Source organism: Cervus canadensis, chromosome 30 (assembly GCF_019320065.1).
Source record: "Cervus canadensis isolate Bull #8, Minnesota chromosome 30, ASM1932006v1, whole genome shotgun sequence".
NCBI lineage: Eukaryota > Metazoa > Chordata > Mammalia > Artiodactyla > Cervidae > Cervus > Cervus canadensis.
In genome coordinates this window covers 19,556,385-19,570,748 of record NC_057415.1, presented here as the reverse complement: position 1 = coordinate 19,570,748, position 14,364 = coordinate 19,556,385, and the positions used below count along the sequence as shown (strand labels likewise).

Genomic DNA, 14,364 nt, shown 5'->3' with positions numbered 1-14,364 from the left:
TGATGAAAGGGAAAGAGGAGAGTGAAAAAGTTGCCTTCAAGCTCAACATTCAGGAAACTAAGATCATGGCATCCAGTCCCATCACTTCATGGCAAATAGATGGGAGAACAGTGGAAACAGTGGCTGACTATTTTTCTGAGCTCCAAAATCACTGCAGATGGTGACTGCAGCCATGAAATTAAAAGATGCTTACTCCTTAGAAGGAAAGTTATGATCAACATAGACAGCATATTAAAAAGCAGAGACATTACTTTGCCAACAAACGTCCGTCTAGTCCAGTGGTCATGTATGGATGTGAGAGTTGCACTATAAAGAAAGCTGAGCGCAGAAGAATTGATGTTTTTGAACTGTGGTGTTGGAGAAGACTCTTGGGAGTCCCTTGGACTGCAAGGAGATCCAACCAGTCCATCCTAAAGATCAATCCTGGATATTCATGGGAAGGACTGATGCTGAAGCTGAAACTCCAATACTTTGGCCACCTGATGCGAAGAGCTGACTCATTTGAAAAGATCGTGACGCTGGGAAAGATTGAGGGCAGGAGGAGAAGGGGACAACAGAGGATGAGATGGTTGGATGGCATCAACAACTAGATGGACATGGGTTTGGGTGGACTCCGGGAGTTGGTGATGGACAGGAAGGCCTGGCGTGCTGTAGTTCATGGGGTTGCAAAGAATCGGACATGACTGAGCGACTGAACTGAACTGAAAATAAAAACTTGACAAGAACATTGTAAGAAAAACAATGACAGACCAATTTTTCTCATAAGGTCTCAAAAAATCCTAAACAAAATATCAGTATATCATACCTACTAGTAACATACATGTATTAATACCAATTTATACTCAGGCCAAGATTTAAGACTGATTTACTATTAGATTTTTTAATTTAAGAAATTAAGAAAGATGAAAATCATATAAATTTTTAGTAGAAAATGAGCTGATAGAATTCAACACTCATTCCTTAACACCTTCTTTGATGTCATAATCTACTTGAAATTCAGTCATTTAAAATACACAATTCAGTATCTTTTAGTAAATTTAGAGAGTTGTACAACTATCACCACAACCTAGTTTTAGAACATTTTCATTATCACAAAAATGATTCCTCATACTCATATACAGTCACTCCCTGTTCTCACCTCTAGTCCCAAACTATTATTTTCCTATAACTTTGCCTTCTCTGGACATTTCATATAAACAAAACTCATAGAATATATAGTCTTTCACTTCTTTCTTTCATACTACATAATGTTTTTCAGGTTCATCCATGATATAAAGATGAATCAGTATCTTTTGTCTTTTTATTACCAAATAGTATTCATTGTAGAGACAGATATTATCCATTCATTCAATGATGGACATTTCACTATTTCTACTCTTTGGCTATTATGAAAAATACTACTGTGAACACACGCATACAAGTCTTTGTGTAGAGAAATTTTTTCACTTTCACCCAAAGACTCACTTGGGTAGAGTGGAACTGCTAAGCTATATTGTAAATTTCTATTTAATTTAAAACAGGGAAGGACAAAAAAAACAAAAATCTGCCACTGCTTTCCATGGTGGCTGTACCACTTTACATTCTTAGCAATGCAGAAGGGTCTCTGTTGTCCTACAAGGACACTAGTCTGCCTTTTTATCATAGCCATTTTAGTGATGTGATATTTATTATGGTTTTAAATTTGCATTTCCCAAATGACTAATGTGGCTTTCCTGGTGGCTCAGATGGTAAAGAATCTGCCTGCAATGTGGGAGACCAGGGTTCAATCCCTGGTTCAGGAAGATCCCCTAGAGAAGGGAAAGGCTTCTCACTCCAGTATCCTTATCTGGAGAATTCCATGGACAGAGAAGCCTGGCAAGCTACAGTCCATGGGGTTCCAAAGAGTCAGACAGGAATGGGTGACTAATTTTTTTTTAACGACTAATATGACAAACCTAGACAGCATATTAAAAAGCAGAGACATTACTTTGCTATAAAGGTTCATATAGTTAAAACTATTGGTTTTTCTAGTAGTCATGTACGGATGTAAGAGCTGGACCATAAAAGGCTGAGCACTAAAGAATTTATGTTTTTGAACTGTGGTGCTGGAGAAGATTCTTGAGAGTCCCCTGAACAGCAAGATCAATCCAGTTAATCCTAAAAGGAAATCAACCCTGAATATTCACTGGAAGGACTGATGCTGAAGATGAAGTTCCGATACTAATATGAAGAGTTGACTCACTGGAAAAGACTCTTTTTTTTTTTTTTTTAAGACTCTTATGCTGGGAAACACTGAAGGCAGAAGGAGAAGGGGAAGAGGATGAGAAGGTTGGATGGCATCACGGTCTCAATGGACATGAGCTTGAGCAAACTCTGGGCAATAGCGAAGGACCAGGAAGCCTGGTGTGTTGCACTCCATGGAGTCACAAGATGAACACTACTTAGCAGCTGAACAACAACAATGAAGTTATTAGTACCTTTTCAAGATGTTTAATAGCCATTCACACAGTTGATTGAAATGTCTATTCAAATCTTTTGCTGTGCAATTTATTTGATTCTTAACCGGTTGTAAGAGTTGTATCTTAAATAAAAGTCCCTTTTCAGAAAAATTATTTGGAAATATTTTCTCGTATCTGTAGCTTATCTTTTGATAGTTCTTGATGGGTTTTCAATTTTAATGAAATCCAGTTTATCAATATTTCTCTTTTATTGTGCTTTTATTGTCCTCTGTAATCAACACACTCATTTTTAATTAAGAATTCATAGCAAACTAAGAATAAAAGAATCTTTCTTAATTTGTTAAAAAGAGTAAATACAAAATACCTATGGGCAACATCACCTTTAATGGTCAAAAATTTCCTCTCAATTATCAAGAATGAGGCAATGCATTCTTTATCATTTCTACAAATGTAAATAGGTGTATTAGTCTGTGTAATAAGAAAAATTTTAATTATAAAGATCATAAGAAAAAAAATAAAACTGTCTTTATTAGCAGATGAGTTAATTATACATGAAGAATACTCAGAAGAATTTACAAATCATAAAAATAAGCTGGATACAGGCTCAATATACAGAAATCAACTGTCTTTCTATATACTACAAAAAGAAATTTTTAAAAAGATATCATCTACATTAACATTCAAAACTCAAAGAGTCAAGGAATAAATATAATAAAAGATGCATAAAATCTTGACACAAAAACATACAAAAAGACTTCCCTGATGGTCCTCAGGTTAAGAATCCCCCTTCCAATACTGGGGACGCGGGTTCAATCCCAGGTTGGGGACCTAGGATCTCACATGCTGTGGGACAACTAAGGGCTAGCACCTCAACTAGAGAGACCGTGTGCTGGAAACCAGAGCACATACACCCTGCAGTCCACACGCCACGACCAGAGAGAAGTCGCCTGTCACAAGGAAGACCTGACATAACCAAAAATAAATAACTGGTTAAGTGCTTTTGAACTGTGGTGTTGGAGAAGACTCTTGAGAGTCTCTTGGATGGCACGGAGATCCAACCAGTCCATCCTAAAGGAGATCAGTCCTGGGTGTTCATTGGAAGGACTGATGCTGAAGTTGAAACTCCAAAACTTTGGCCACCTCATGCGAAGAGTTGACTCATTGGAAAAGACCCTGATGCTGGGAGGGATTGGGGGCAGGAGGAGAAGGGGACGACAGAGGATGAGATGGCTGGATGGCATCACCGACTCGATGGGCATGAGTCTGAGTAAACTCTGGGAGTTGGTGATGGACAGGGAGGCCTGGCGTGCTGCGATTCATGGGGTCACAAAGAGTCAGACACGACTGAGCGACTGGACTGAACTGAACAACAACAACAAAAAAAAACACCTACAAAGTCTAAATTAAATAAGTCCTAAATAAATGGAGGGGCCTCCCAGGTGGCTCAGTGGTAAAGAATCCACCTGCCAAGCAAGAGACCCAGGTTTGATCCCTGGGTCAGGAAGATTCCCTGGAGAAGGAAATGTCAACCCACTCCAGTATTCTTGCCTTGGAAATCCCATGGACAGAGGGACCTAGTGGGCTACAGTCCATGGGGTCACAAAAGAGTCAGACATGACCTAGTGGTGCAACGACAATAAAATAAATGAAGGAATATATTGTGTTCATCATATGTTATAAGACTCCATACTGAAAGATGTAAATTCTCTCCAAATTAATATTCAATGTGGTGCCAATCAAAATCCTAACACTTCTTAGAAGTTTACAAAGTAGATATGCAAAAGCTCAATAACAAATAAGCTTGAAGAAGAAAAAGTTGGGAGAATTTATACTAAAATAAAATGATTATAAAGCTACAGTAAATAACAAAATGTGATGTTTACTCAAAGACAGAGAAACAGAGCAAAGGAGCAGAACAGCACGTCTGGGAAAGACCTGCTTGACTTATGACAAAGATGGCACTGCTGGAACAGTCCAGTAAATGAGGCTGGGACCACTGCAAAAGAGTCAAGCACAATTTGGGGACTCAGTTCAGTTCAGTTGCTCAGTCGTGTCTGACTCTTTGCAAACCCCACAGACTGCAACACGACAGGCTTCCCTTTCCATCACCAACACTTGGAGCTTGCTCAAACTCGTGTCCATTGAGTTGATGATGCTATCCAACCATCTCATCCTCTGTCGTCCCCTTCTCCTCCTGACTTCAAACTTTCCCAGCATCAGGGACTTTTCTAATAAGTCAGCTCTTCGCATCAAGTGGCTAAAGTATCAGAGTTTCAGCTTTAGCATCAGTCCATCCAATGAATATTTAGGACTGATCTCTTTTAGGATGGACTGGTTGGATCTCTGTGCAGTCCAAGAGACTCTCAAGAGTCTTCTCCAACACCACAGTTCAAAAGCATCAACTCTTTGGCATTCAGCTTTCTTTATAGTCCAAATCTCATATCCAGACCTAACTACTGGAAAAACCGTAGCTTTGACTAGATGGACCTTTGTTAGCAAAATAATGTCTCTGCTTTTTAATATGCTGTCTAGGTTGGTCATAGCTTTTCGTTCAAGGAGTAAGCATCTTTTAATTTCATGGCTGCAGTCACCATCTGCAGTGATTTTGGAGCCCCCCAAAATAGTCTCTCACTGTTTCCATTGTTTCCCCATCTATTTGCCATGAAGTGATGGAACCAGATGCCATGGTCTTAGTTTTCTGAATGTTGGGTTTTAAGCCAACTTTTTCACTCTCTTCTTTCCCTTTCATCAAGAGGCTCTTTAGTACTTCTTGGCTTTCTGCCATAAGGGAGGTGTCATCTGCGTATCTGAGGTTATTGATATTTCTCCCAGCAATCTTGACTCCAGCTTATGCTTCATCTAGTCTGGCATTTTGCATGATGTACCCTGCATATAAGTTAAATAAGTAGGGTGACAGTACACAGCCCTGATGTACTCCTTCCCCGATTTGGAACCAGTCTGTTGTTCTATGTCCAGTTCTCTAACTATTGCTTCTTGACCTGCATACAGATTTCTCAGGAGGCAGATAAGGTGGTCGATTATTCCCATCGCTTTAAAAATTTTCCACAGTGTGTTGTGATCTACACAGTCAAAGCCTTTGGTGTAATCAGTAAAGCAGACGTTTTTCTGGAACTCTGTTGCTTTTCTGATGATCTTGGCGACTAAACAACAACAATCATCAAGGAAACACCAATTACAGACACAGATAGGTTTATAAGCAATACAGTGCTAAAGTGCTGGTGAAGGTATGGTGGTTGTTTACAGTCACTCAGTCATGTAGGACTGTCACAGCCCCATGGACTGTAGCCCACCAGGCTCCTCCGTCCATGGGATTTCCCAGGCAAGAACACTGGAGTGGGTAGCCATTTCCTTCTCCAGGGGATCCATCTTCCCAACCCAGGGAACAAACCCATGTCTCCTATGTTAAAGGCAATCTCCTGTGCTGCAGGCAGATTCTTTACTGACTGAGCCCCAGAGAAGCCCTGGTGAAGGCACAGAGCAACAGGAACTCTGATTTAACGCTGTTAGGAATAAAACTGGTAAAACTCACTTTGGAAAAGCAATTTCACCCCACATGCACACACCCAACAGAAACGCATGATATTTACACCAGAAGACATGCAGAAACATATTCACAGAAGCATTATTTAGAATAGCTGGAGCCAGCAACACCCCAAACATTCATCAACAGCAAAACGAATAAACTATAAAATACTGCCCCAAGGAATATGAATATACTATTCCAAGATGAAGACTATGCAATGAATCCCACAAACATGTTGAGAAAACGTCAACCTTAAAAAATACATACTTGAAATTTTTAGTTACAGAAAAGTTTGAAAACAGGCAAACTTAGTATTTGGTAATAAAAACCATAAAAATCTCCACTAGTTTTGGGTGAGAGATGGTTAATGATAGGAAAAGGCATATGGAATGGATTAGTACGCTGGTAATGGTAGTGTTCATTCCTTAGTTTGAGTGGTGACTGCACAGGTGAGTTCATTTTGTAGAAACTTATTACTTAAACTTTATGCAATTTTCCTACATAATGTTGTTGTTGTTGAGTTGTTAAGTCAGGTCCAACTCTTTTGTAACCCCAGGGACTATAGCCCACCAGGATCCTCTGTCCATGGGGTTTCCCAAGCAAGAATACTGAAGTGGGTTGCCATTTCCTTCCCCAGGTGATCTTTCCAATCCAGGAATCAAATCTGAGTCCCCTGCAGTGACAGGTGGATTCTTTATTTGAGCCACCAGAGAAGACAAAATTCCTTCTGCAGCCAATCAGGTGCACTGTGCTCCTTTTCTCTGTGGGGGCCTGGTGTGCAATGGCTGGAATGGCTGGAAAATGTAGCCTCTTCGGTAGTGCATGCAGCCAGTTGCCTTAAAGGACTGTGAAGACAGCCCCTTCCCATGGACATTCATGTCGGACATACTGGTGTCCCCAGTCCAAGTTCCAGACAGGTATGCAGAGTGCCTTTGGAAAGCCGCAGCGCACACTGGCCAGGGTCCACACTGACCAAGTTATCATGCCCATCTGCACTAAGCTGCAAAACAAGGAACAGATGACTAAGGCCCCACACAGGGCCACATTCAAGTTCCTTGGCCCCTGAAGAGCCACATCTCCAAGAAGTGGATGAATCTGAAGACATGGTAGGAGAAAAGTGGATCATCCTGGATGATGGGTAGTCAAATATTAGGTTGGTACAAAAGTAATTATGGTTTCAGATGTGAATTTTAAATCATTATAACCAGGCTCAAATATATCTTTATTAGTCAAAATCGGAACCATTACAATCAACACATTTTTACCAACAAGAAATGTTTGTTTATTTCCGTAGCATAAAAAATTCATACTTCACTGTTTACAACAGGTAGGACATGGAGGCAGCCATCAGCAGACAAATGGATAAGAAAGTTGTAATACATATACACAATGGAATATTCCTCAGCTATAAAAAAGAATACATTTGAGTCCGTTGTAATGAGGTGGATGAAACTGGAGCCTATTATATAGAGTGAAGTAACTCAGAAAGAGAAACACCAATACAGTATACTAACGCATATATATGAGATTTAGAAAGACGGAAATGGCAATCCTGTATGAAAGACAGCAAAAGAGACACAGATGTAAAGAACAGGCTTTTGGACTATGTGGGAGAAGGTGAAGGTGGGATTATTTGAAAGAATAGCATTGAAACATGTACATTATCATAAGTAAAACAGATGACCAGTGCAAGTTTGATGCATGAAGCAGGGCACTTAAAGCCGGTGCTCTGGAACAACCCAGAAGGATGGGGTGGGGAGAGAGGTGGGGTTCAGGAAGGGGGGACACAGATGCACCCATAGCTGATTCATGTCCATGTGTGGCAAAAAGCACCATAATACTGGAAAGTAATTACCCTGCCATTAAAATAAATAAATAAAATTTTTTTTTAAAGTTCATGCTTCAGGATTCAAAGAACTTTTGGAAAGTATTTTCTGCTTCTTGCTGGGTGTGGAAGTGGTTTCCCTGCAAAAAGCTGTCTAGATGCAGTCGGTACCGAGATCACGTGAATATGGCAGATGAGGCAAAACTTTGTAGGCCAGTTCATTCAACTTTTGAAGCGTTGGTTGTTCAATGTGTGATCGGACGTAGCCATGCAGAAGAACTGGGCCCATTCTGTTGACAATATCAACTGCAGGCATTGCAGTTTTCGCTGCATCTCATCAATCTGCCAAGCATACTTCTCAGTTGTAATGGTTTCACTGAATTCAGAAAGCTGTAGTGGATCAATTGGGCAGCAGACCACCAACCAGTGACCATGACTGGTGGGTGCAAGTTTGCTCTGGGAAGTGCCCTAGAGCAGCTTCTTGGTCCAACCACTGAGTTGGTTGTCACTGGGTATCATATAAAATACACTTTTTGTCACATGTCACAATCTGACAGAGAAACGGGTCATTGTTGCAAAGAGTAAGAGAAGATGACGCTTCAATATGATGATTTTTTTGACCTGCAATCAGCTCACAAGGCACTTTCCCAATTTGCTTCAAATGCTGAATGACCATAGAATGGTCAACGTTGAGTTCCTTGACAATTTATTGTGTAGTTGTAAGAGAACAAGCGTCAATGATTGCTCTCAACTGGTCACTGTCAACTTCCGATGGTGGCCATCATGCTCCTCATCTTCAAGGCTCTCGTCTCCTTTGCAAAACTTCTTGAACCACCACTGTGTCTACTCCGTTAGCAGTTCCTGGGCCAAAGGCACTGTTGATGTTGTGATTTGTCTCCGCTGCTGTATGATCCATTTTGAACTCAAATTAAAAAACTGCTCAGATTTGCTTTTTGTCCTAACATTATTTATACAGTCTGAAATCATAAACAGCATGTAATAAGTCATCAGCAAAAAAAGAAAATAAAGCTAGAAATGAGTATTAAAATGATATATAACATAACCACATTTATTTTATTTAAGAATGTATTTCAACATAAAACGGCAAAGTTCAACGATGCGAAACTGCAATAACTTTTGAACCAACCTCCTGCTGCTGCTGCTAAGTCGCTTCAGTCGTGTTCGACTCTGTGCGACCCCACAGACGGCAGCCCACCAGGCTCCCCCAGGCTCCCTCCCTGGGATTCTCCAGGCAAGAGTACTGGAGTGTTGACCCAACCTAATACATCTCTAATTGTGGCCCACAGGACAAATGGCAGAACCTACACTCGTGAAAGCCGGTATTTTTCCCTCCTTACTCACGACTACCAATAAATCCTAATGTCCTGCCCCAAAAGACAAATGAAAAAAAAAAAAAAAAAATTCCTGATCCCCATACACAATTACCTGATCCAGCTACCTCCAATTTTCTTTTTTTTTTAATAAGCTAGACTCCTCAAAAGGGCTGCTTTTTCTGTCTTCCAATCTCTCCTCTTACAGTATGTCTCTAAGTAAAAGGGACAAAAATACAGTAAAAAATAAATATAATAAATAACCTACATAAAAAGCAATAAATGTTCAGGAGTAAATCAATCAGGAAATGTGAATCTGGAGTAGAAGATCTGAACCATGTTACAACACTAAATAGTACAATCACACTGTTCTTACAGACAAAGTGTAATAAAATTCAGTGAGATCTCTGTAGTTTGTAAGTTCCTGATAATTTAATATTTGGTTCTAAGTTACATATTTTAATTGCTTATATTGCTCCTGTACTGCACACTCTTTTCAACTAAACATGTAGTAATTAGAAATGTAATACCCCAAGAAGACAATGCACAGAGTTAATACATTATTTAACAATTCTGAGAGAGTATCTATTTCATTTAAATACTGTCCACTAAAATGGTCCTCTCAAAATTCTTGGGCTTTTTTTAAAAAATAAATTCCTTCTTTTGAATATGCTTTAGGAGTATTATGTAGTAAATTTCTACTTATTTATATTTGCCGTGGACTAGTCCAGTAACTTTAGAAAACTTATGGGAAACTACAATATTGTTTGTTGTACACTGCAGGATATCTAGCTTCCTTGGCTCCCAATAATCAAATGACAGTAAAGCCCCTCAATCATCATGACAAGCAAAAATGCCTGCTCAAATTCCAGTATGTTCCCCACTGAGTGTTACAATCCCCCTTGAGACCTATTATCTAACATGGTAATATTCAGTGGTCTTCAACTTTTTTTGTTTCCATTACTGCTGCAGAGAATTTTGAAAGACAATATACTCCCTCGAACATTTTTATACTGACATCTAAAATTTTTCATAATTTAAGTTTAAACAGATGCTATGTAAAGGCCCTAGAGCCTGCACACCGCAACTACTGAAGCCCACATGCCCTACAGCCCCGGCTCCACAACAAGAGACGCCAGCACCGCAGTAAGAAGGCCACATGCTCCATCGGAAAGCAGTCTGTGCTCTCCACAACTAGAGGAAACCTGTGCACAGCAACAAAGACCCAGTGCAGCCAAAAATAAATAAATAAAAATAAATATACACGTAGTTTTTAAAAAATAAAAGTTGCAAAGATTGCAGTACACTATAAACACTAGCACCTTAAAATACAATTAATTTATATCACTGTCAATGTATCCAGCAGAATCTACACACCACAGCGACTGATTCTCAAAATCATTCATGTCTAAAACACACAAATCCTTGCTTAACAGCACAAATACCACATCATTTACTTTCTTTATGAACAATTTTATGAAGTGTTATATTCCTATAGCACTTTTCTGTGATTTTTTTTTTTCTGGTACCATCAGCTTTTATGCTTAAAAATCTTCTTTTGATCACTCTGTCACATTTCTTTTTTTTTTTTTTTTTTTTCATAAGGGGCGCACTCTGTCACATTTCTATGCAACAAAACATATATACAAATAGAATTGATTTTTATTAAATTCCTTGTAACCATGAAGCACTAAGTTTAAAAGTTTTCCTCTGGATTGACTTTTGATTACAAGTATTATTAGCATACAGTTGATTGAAGCAAAAATACATATCTGACAACTAGGTACTAAAAGTAAACTTTTTTGGAGAAGGTTATCTCAATAAGACAGATGAGACTACCTGCCCTCCTTTTATTATTTCATATATATATGAATGAAATCACTTATTGCTAGAATATTTCAGCAATGTCTCCCAATTCTTTCAACTCCTTTAGAGTCAGCTCTTGAAAAATCACATAGTAATCAAGAAGCAACTGAACAATTTAACAATTGCTAATAAAGCAATTTAACAATTACATAAAAACTACATTGTCTTTAAATCATGCTGAAAACAAAAGAACTGGACACTGCCAAATTAAGGATCCTAGCTGAAATTCTCAACCTGGGTATTGTAAACAATTCTTTTATAGCAAGTCATAGCTTTCTCCCTCCCTGAAGCAAGGAAGCAAAAAAAAAAAAAAAGGCGGGGGAGGGGGCAACTATGAAAGAGAAGATGGTAAAGTTAAACATCAGACTGAAAAGTTCTAAGAAAAAATGCATATAAGTTGCATTATCAGCTAGATTCCTTTAAAACAATCTGTATCTCCTGAATGCCTAGAGGAGATCCCAACTGCAGTCTGGGAGAATCACTGCTTTAAGTCATTTCCCTCAGAAATGTAGTTGCTGGGTCACGTGAAGTGCAATGATCTTCAAAAGTTAATACCAAACTATTTTTCCAAAGTATTCCCACCTCCACACACTGTCACCAGCAGGGCATTGCTCTACATTATCACCAGGGCCTGGCACTGTCACACACAGGTCCGCTCAGCTAATGGGTGAGACAAGGTGGCTTTAAGCTGCACTTTTCTCAGCACAGTAAAAGATGAAATATCTCAATTTTGTAAAACATAACTGTACAGTGAACAAAGTCATCATTTCAGAATTGTTTCAGTTTATGGACATGTGCTATCAATCCAAAGCACCATGGTCTTCAGTGCTCCCACTCCAAATAGGCTTTAATCTCTTCCATCCAACCAAAACATCAGGTCAAAATAAGCAAGGATTTCCAGGTGCCTCAATCTGCATCTTAACCTCCAAAAAGCACCAGATGGAGTAGAAGCTGTCCTGGGGAGCTGCCCATCTAAGACCAGAAGATGTATCTGTTTTCCTTTCCTGTACTGCTCTTGCACGGTGGTTGTAGTAGTGTTATCCTAGTCTCACAAAAACAGCTAAGAAAAGGTCTTTCTTTTTACTTATCAAATAATATACGTAAGATTGCAATTATCTGTTCAATGAAATGTGTGAATAGAATATTCCTCTGCAGTCATGGAGACCAAGAGTTTTCACTGTTATAAGACAAGTTAAGTTTTCAATTTCTTAAGTCGGTTTTGGTTAAGTTTTATTTTCCAATGGTTTACCTATTCCACCTAAAATATCAAATTCATTGACATCAGTTATTCTTAATATTATTTTACCAAATTAATCTCTGTGAAATTTATACCTATGGCATCCTTTTTCAATCTGAATATTGTTTAGTTATTCCCTCACTATTGATAAATCTTACCAGAAGTTTGACTTTCTGACTTTCAAAGAACCAGCTTTGGACTTTATTATTCTTAGTACTTACTGAGTGTTTTCCATGTCATAAGTTTATGTTCATCTTCAGTTTCTTCCTTCTACTCTGAGTTTATTCTGTAATCACTTTTGTCATTTTTTAAAATTGGATTCTTAGTTTATTCATCTTGAGCATTTATTCTTAAAGTACAATCTTAACTACATTACACAACTTTTGAAGTATTTTGCTAGAATTTAATTCTGAATATGTTCTAATTTACATTAAGATTCCTTTGTTGAGCTGTAAGTTATTTAGAAGTTATTTTAAATTTCCCCCTGTAGGGGACTTTTTCTAATTACCTTTTGTAAATGACTTGTCTCTTAACTGCCTGTAGTAACAGAACTCAGTCTTTGAAATCTGTGGAGGCTTTATAGCCAAGCAGATGGCTAATTTTCATGAATATTTCATGTGCACTTGAAAGAGATGCACAGTCATCAACTGCTGAGGGCAATGATCCACACAGGTACAATATATTAACCCTCAGTAGGCCAGGAAAAATAATCAACACCCTTAATCAGCTGGGCTGATAGCCTCTTTGTATTTTATTTAATATTTAGGTCATTTTATAAATAATTCACGGGGTTTCCCAGGTGGCACAGTGGTAAAGAATCTGCCTGCCAATGCAAGAGATGCAGGTTTGATCTCTGGGTGGAGAAGATCCCCTGGAGAAGGAAATGGCAACCCACTCCAGTGTTCTTGCCTGGGAAATCCTATAGACAGAGAAGCACGGCGGGCTACAGTCCATGGGGTCCCAAAGAGTCGGACATGACTGAGCAACTAAGCACCCAGCACATAATTTACAGAAAAATAAAAGGATATAGTAAAAAAGCAAATTAACTGAAAAGTTTAATCAAAATTTAAATACAGAAAATCTGTATTCTTATATTTCCTAGTATGTACATACTATGTGTATGTACATACTATGTGTATGTACATGATATGTGTTTGATACATACACATATCTACAAATGCATAATGTGTGTATATATACACTCACACACATCACACACACATACACACACAAACACACATGAAAAGAGAATGAAACTGGTCACCAACTGACATGCATGAATCTGGGACATATAGTTTTACAAAATCTGATTCCAGATTTCAATTATATCTCTACTAGATAATCATCACTACTTCTTCTTGAATCTGCACTGTAGAAATGCAGTGCTTTTTTAAAATTTTGATGTCTCATAAACTTGCTGAGAAGGACAGCCATATTGTTTGTTCCTTGGTTGTAAACATTCATTTTGAGACTTATAAACATACATCAAAATGATCCAATGTTTTGCTTTCTCTCCTAAATCATATATTCACTTCCTATCACCTTTGTATACACACTTTAATTCAACACTCTTCAATTATAAGCTGTAACAAGTAAATGTTCATGCACAACATTATATGTAATTCAAAAATAAGTCACATATTCTTTTAACAAAACTGAAGAGTCCAACTTCTTATCACAGAATATTGCAGAAACACACTGGTCACTCATCAATTCTTGAGTTCAAAGAAAATTCATCTAGGATATTGCTGCTTGGTGACTCACAGTCTAAGACGTCACTCACATGATCAAGTTCACCATAATAATTAGGGCCTAGAGTCTGCTGCCTCTGTTGACCATCATTTTACCCATTTAATAGCTGAAATGACTTCCTCCATCAACTTTTCTACTTTTGTACCATTACATGTAGAAAATGAAAACTATTAAATTCTCAGTTGGGTTCAACAAAAACTAAAATGACTACAAAGATGGTACCTCCAGACTTCATTTATATTTTCTTAAAATATGTGCAATTCTTGAGGTAATGTAGTAAAATCAAAGATAATGCAATAGCAATGACTTGACTACTATAACATCTTTCTAGATGATTCCATCATCCTTTCATTTTATTTTAGTCTTAATAT

At 38.2% G+C, this 14,364-nt stretch overlaps 1 protein-coding gene and 1 non-coding gene across 5 annotated transcripts in view; one reads left to right on the top strand and one right to left on the bottom strand.

The window, feature by feature from the left end:
• AUH (AU RNA binding methylglutaconyl-CoA hydratase) overlaps positions 1–14,364 on the bottom strand; it is a 192,935-nt gene that overhangs the window by 136,587 nt on the left and 41,984 nt on the right. The gene's annotated exons all lie outside the window — the stretch shown is intronic.
• On the top strand, positions 6,710–6,841 carry LOC122432139. The gene has a single exon (XR_006266756.1). It is a non-coding gene; the product is annotated as a small nucleolar RNA SNORA70 (small nucleolar RNA).